The following is a 6,991-nucleotide window of genomic DNA, read 5'->3' as shown; positions in this document are numbered from 1 at the left end:
ATATATATATATATATATTTATATATATATATATTTATATATATATACACACATACACACACATATTACCTTACATTTCTATTCTTATCTTATATTGTTACATACATAGCTAGTCTGGTTGAAAAAAGACACAAGTCCATTTAGTTCAACCAATAAAAGGGAACAAAATCCTATATACACAATCCTATACCCACAGTTGATCCAGAAAAAAGGCAAAAAAATCCAGCAAAGCGGGGGCAGGAGGCGGAGCCTAGCGGAGCAGACATGCATTGTTAGAGCTCCACACCGCTGAGGAGAGAAGAGAAGGACAAAGCGGAGCCTGCAGGCTCAAAAGGTATCTATTTGAACCTTTTTGCCCCAGGGAACAAACTGTGAAAGTTTGGGCAGGAAATATGGTACTGGGAGGAAACCGTGGCAGAAATAAAAATCACCTCACAAAGAGCTCACAGGCACTCACTGCAGCTGAAGCAGCTCCAGTCACCTCACAAGATACAGCATCAGGGCGCTCTCACAGACAGAAAATGTCACAGCAAGACTCTCCATTTGAGTCAGATACAAAACAAATCCTCTCACAAACTTCTCCACAAGCCTCCTCAGTATCCCCAGTAATATTATTACAATTTGAAAAGATGCTTCATAAGGCTTTAAAACAAACCTCAGACCAAATAACAAAAAGCCTAACCAAAGAAATAAGAGAGCTGGGAAACCGCACCGCAGCCTTAGAAATAAAAATGGATGAAATTGAAATTACAACCCAAGAAAATATAACAGAATTGGAACAATTAAAAAAAGAGAATTTAATACTTCAAACTAAGCTCGAAGATTACGAAAATAGAGCCAGACGTTCAAACTTGCGCATAAGGGGAATACCTGAAACTGTGACAGACCTGCAATCTACTATTACTGCTCTATTACAAGAACTAAAGCCAGATATCCCTATTGAACGTTTAGAACTGGACAGAGTACACAGAGCCCTCACAGCCAAAAAGAAAGATGGACCCCCACGTGATATAATCACAAAATTTCATTATTACAGAACGAAAGAACAACTACTAATTGCTGCAAGAGAAAAAAAGGAACTTAATTTTCAAGGACACAATTATCAAATTTTTGCTGACCTATCCCAACTTACTATTACTAAAAGACGATCCATGAAACCCCAACTAATGGAACTGCAACGCCACAACATTATGTATCAATGGGGCTTCCCCTTTTCAGTCAGATTTAACTACCAAGGTACAATTTACAGAAGCAGATCAGCAGATGAACTACAACAAACCCTTTTAAAATTAAATCTGACAGAACCCACAAGCAGCAACACTCCCACACGCAGAAGAATGGCATCATCTTCACCTTCAGGCAGCACCCAGAAAATTTCAGAACAAAATGGGAATCATCATTCTCACAAAAGAGGCCGTTATGCCACATCATCCATGGACCAAGAAGATTCAATGGACTGACATCCTAATTCCTGATATCTCTTCATTTATTATACTAAGAGATGGTTCTCTATAAAAAACCTATATTTATAACTGAATGTAACTGCATTTTGATAGTCACACACTGTGTGGGATCATGTTACATTCCAGTTATATTTCTTATTACTTCTGATTCATATAGCCTTAGAATATATAAGTGAAATAAGGAAATTCTTGTTCAGTTATATATTATCAGGTAATAACAATAGATGTATTACTTTTTAGGACAAATATGTTCAATAATCCAGAAGTAATGGAAGCTTTTTCTTTCTTTTCTTAAAACAAATATATTATTACCTAACTAGTTCCTAGAATTATGTTTTTGTTTATTCTAATCTGAAGCAATACAACCTCAATTTTATGAGTTAACATATCTAAACAGTTACATATGAATAAAATATGTAATTGTTTACTCTAAAAGGGTTAAAATCCCAAAATAATTCAAACTATCTTCATCAATACCAAAGTTATTAACAGTACCTTTCTAACTGAATTATTTAGCCTAGGGCAAGACTAACCATATACAACCACCCTGGAATAAATAATTTCAACAAAAACTATATTCTGCACTCCAATTAATGAAACATCATTTTGATGTCTTTTGACATAGCACTTCTCTCCTGTAAGCGGAAGATCCGTGTACCCCCATTAGCCCTCCTCATTCTCTCAACCATATTATGTGGGAGTGTGATGAAGGCACTTATTCCCCTGAGAGAGATATTTATTCTCTTTCACGGGTAAATTGTGATTACTTGCCAAAAATAATTTATACAATGTATCATCTAATCTCATATGTTTTTTGTTTACTCTTTACTCCAGAATTCACTGGTTTCTTTTCTATCTATTCATCTCTTCAGTCCACACAGGTTGATCTGCGCAGTCAGCTCTGCATAACAAAAAGTAAGTCAAAACTATTTGATCTGTTGCCATGGCACCACTGAATATACTTTCCCTGAATGTTCAGGGAATAAATGTCCCTCAAAAAAGGACTAAAGCCTTCCGTACTTTCCATAACAAGAAGGCTCACATAGTATGCCTCCAAGAAACACACTTCACCAAAGATTCTACTCCAAAATATATTTCTCCTTTTTATCAACAAATTTACACGGCTTCTGCCTGTACCAAGCAAAGGGGAACTCTAATTGCATTTCACCGATCCACACCATTCACCTTATCATCAGAAATTAAAGACCCAGAAGGTAGATACCTGATACTCATGGATTATATAATGGATACAGCAATCACAGTGATTTCCTACTACGCTCCTAACAAACAACCTACACCATTCCTCTCACATATATTACAAGTGATTAATACACACAAAATAGGAACAGTGATAATGTGTGGGGATTCGAACCAGGTCCTTCTCCCATTTCTAGATAAATCACCTTTTACACCATCCAAAATAACCTCTAGATTACCTTTTTCTCAACTTCTTTCTAAATACAATCTGGTAGATTCATGGAGAGAAAGTAACCCAATGAAAAAGAAATTCACTTATTTCTCGCACCCTCATCAAACCTTCACCAGAATAGATCATATTTTTCTAACAATAGGAATGATACCAGAAATTATTGCATCAGATATAATTCCGATTCCGTGGTCTGACCATAATGCAGTATACACTACTATAGCCTCAGCCATACCAAAAGCGCATGACCCAACGTGGTACTTACCGGACATAATGCTCAAACACCCACTACATCAGATGGCCATTGAACAAGGTTTAAAGAAATACATATCAATTAATAATACAACAGACATCTCCCCAATAACACTGTGGGAAGCTCATAAGCCTGTCTTGCGTGGTACAATACAAAGACAAATGGCACTATTTAAACGGGAACGCAAAAATCTAGCAAAAAAACTAGAACTCAATTTTAATGCAGCCTACATATCATTTCAAGATAATCCATCTCAGAGTACAAAATCTCATCTGGAAAAATCTAGATTGGAATACGATCTATTTCTCACTGAGTCAGTTGATAAATCCCTCAAACGCTCCAAACACAATTTCTACATGAATACAAACAAACCAGGTACATATTTGGCTCGGGCATTAAATTCAACTAACAAATCTTTCAAACCAATACGTTTGAAATTATCAAAAAATGTTTACACTTGTAATCCAGTTAAAATAGTCCATAAATTTCACTCACATCTCGCAACTTTATACAAGACAAACAATGAATTTAATCCTACAGAGGCTGAATCCTTCTTCTCAAAAATAACCTTACCTGAGTTATCTCAGAATCAAAAAAGCAGTTTGGATGAGCCTATAACTATAGATGAAGTTGCTAACGCCATAAAAGACCTAAAACTTAACAAAAGACCAGGCCCAGACGGCTACTCGGCTTTATACTATAAAACATTCTCAGAAATACTCTCTCCCATTCTCACTGAAACTTTTAACAAACTTCTAGATGGACATTCTTTTCGGCAAGAAACACTAATGGCAATTGTTTGTATGATCCCAAAACCCCTTTCTGATGATACTTCCTGTGTGAATTATCGGCCTATCTCTCTGTTAAACCTCGATATTAAATTATTAGTAAAAATAATAGCAAAACGCCTCAATAGCATTATAGGAAAATTAATACATAGAGATCAAGTAGGCTTCATGCCAAATAGACAGGCAGGCGATAATATACGCAGAGCAGTGTTATTGGCACATATTGCTAAAAAACGGAAAATCCCTTTATGTTTTCTATCTCTCGATATTAAGAGGGCATTTGACACAGTATCCTGGCAATATATGCAATATTCATTACAAAAATGGGGTTTTGGACCCCACTTTTTAACATGGATCAAAGCATTATATAATAAACCCAATGCCTATATAAAATATGCTGGATACAAATCTGAAGCCTTTAATATCGAAAGAGGTACCTGACAGGGTTGCCCATTATCTCCCTTATTATTTGCCCTTATACTCGAACCCATGGCCCAATACATCAGAACAAACCAAACTATAACTGGCATTGAAGTAGGAGGTATTACACACAAATTATGTATATTTGCAGACGATATATTACTTTTTCTATCATCACCACAGGTCTCTGGTCCTAACTTAATACCAGCTCTTGATGGATTTTCAGCCCTATCCGGCCTTATGATTAATCCTAAACATGGAATTGATCCCGGCTAGGGCTGCACTCCCATTCACATGGGCAGAAAAATCAATCCCATATCTTGGAATTCATTTAACAGCATCTCATTCTGACTTATTCTCAACCAATTATCCTCCTGTATTAAGACAGATCACAAATCTAATAAAACAATGGTCGCAACTTCCTTTATCCTGGATAGGGAAGATTAATGCAATCAAAATGACTATTCTACCCAAATTGCTTTATCTATTCAGAGTCCTCCCTATTCCAATTCCTTCCTATTTTTTGAGAATAGTACAAAAAAGAGCAACTTCATTTATATGGGGCTCTTCTAAACCACGTATACCTATACACACACTACATCTTCCCAAAAATAAAGGAGGCCTGGGATACCCTAATTTTACTAACTACTACAGAGCAGCACATTTGGCCAGTCTGTCCAAATACCATGCAAAACAGGAAATCCCATTATGGGTATTTATAGAGGCTTCAGAAAATGACCCTCTATTAATATCAAATTTATTATGGCTTGATCCTAAAGACCGCTTTAAAATTCATAATCCCATAACTAAACACTTCTTATCTCTCTGGGATAAACTAAAAACCAAATATCAGTTACAATCTCCACACAATCCTCTCCTTTCTTTTATCAGAAATCCGGCCTTTTATCCGGCATGGATCTACCCAAATTCTTTTAAAGTTTGGACAACATCAGGCATTCAGACACTAAATGACTTCATAGCATCTAAATCATTCCTTTCATTCCCATCGCTTAGAGAAAAATATGATCTACCAAACTCTGAGATATTTAGATATCTCCAAATCAAAAATTTCTATACACCATTCCTAAAGGGGGATACACCATTATCCCAATTATCCATTTTTGAATCAATCTGTACAAAAGATCCATTTGCTAAAGGTACAATTTCATCACTTTATAATCAATTATATGGAGTAGCAAATCTTAATAGACCCTCTTACGTTCAGAGGTGGGAGGAGGACCTGGGACGAACTTTAGAAGACACGGACTGGTCTAACATATGGCTCACATCTAAGTCATCTTCACCCAACATCTTAGCACTGGAGACAAATTATAAAGTCCTAACTCGCTGGTACCTTGTACCCGCTAGAGTGGCAAAATATTCACCTAATACCTCAGCTCTTTGTTTTCGAGGATGCCAAGAAATAGGCACATATTTACACATATGGTGGACGTGCCCAGTAATCCAAACCTTCTGGAAGGAAGTCTTCGTGATTGCATCTAAAATATTTAAAAAAATAATACAACCAGATCCATATTTAACTTTACTTAATCTAAAACCGGAATGGTTAACACTCTCTCAATTCAAACTTATGATCCAACTAATAACGGCTGCAAAACAAACAGTGGCCAAGGCATGGAAATCTCCTATATTGGTACTAGCAGAAACAATTCACAGAATGAATAATACAATGTCCCATGCTAAGATGGTAGCCATCGATCAAAATCAAATTCCAAAATTTGAAAAACTTTGGCATCCTTGGATAAAACAACAGTTCCTGTCAAACTTCAATGACTCTGTCCTGTTGCCATGGTAACAGATTAAATGACTTACAGAGACACCCATTCTAAGGCTTCAAAGAGAACTAAAAAGAATAATAAACTGACGAGCGGGACAACCTTGTGGACCATACCTCTACCTTTCAACCCTTTTTCTTCTTTCTCTTTCCTTTTCTCCACCTTACGATTAAAGCTCATTATCAGAATTTATTTGACCTATATACACTCTACTTGTAAACAATATGTATAGTAGGTATAAATCATTTAAATACCTACAAAAGTAACTAAGGAAATGATATATATCTTTAATTTAGGTTTACGTGAACCCAATGTTTAATATTTGAAATTTCATGATATTTACCTATATAAACCCTACTGTAAAACAATGAGCTTACTTTATAGATCCTTGTAAACTTACTTTATGTATCTTTATTACATTGTATACTCAATAAACTTCTTTTGACAAGGAAAAAAAAAAAAAAAAAAAAAAAAAAAATCCAGCAAAGCATGATTCAATTTTCTCCAATAGGGGAAAAGATTAATTCCTGATCCCCCAAGAGGCAATCAGATATTCCCTAGATCAACTTTACCTATAAATGTTAGTATCCAGTTATATTATGTACATTTAGGAAAGAATCCAGGCCTTTTTTAAAGCAATCTATTGAGCTTGACAGAAACAACTCCTGAGGGAGTCTATTCCACATTTTCACACCTCTATTGCCCCGTACACACGGTCGGGTTTTCTGATGGAAAATGTTCGATGGGAGCTCGTCGGAAATTCCAACCGTGTGTAGGCTCCATCGGACATTTTCCATCGGAATCTCCGTCACACAAAATATGAGATCTGGATCTCAAATTTTCCG

The sequence above is a fragment of the Aquarana catesbeiana genome, linkage group LG09 (assembly GCF_042186555.1).
Source record: "Aquarana catesbeiana isolate 2022-GZ linkage group LG09, ASM4218655v1, whole genome shotgun sequence".
Lineage (NCBI taxonomy): Eukaryota > Metazoa > Chordata > Amphibia > Anura > Ranidae > Aquarana > Aquarana catesbeiana.
The sequence above is the reverse complement of the archived record's forward strand: the minus strand, read 5'-3'. Positions refer to the sequence as shown.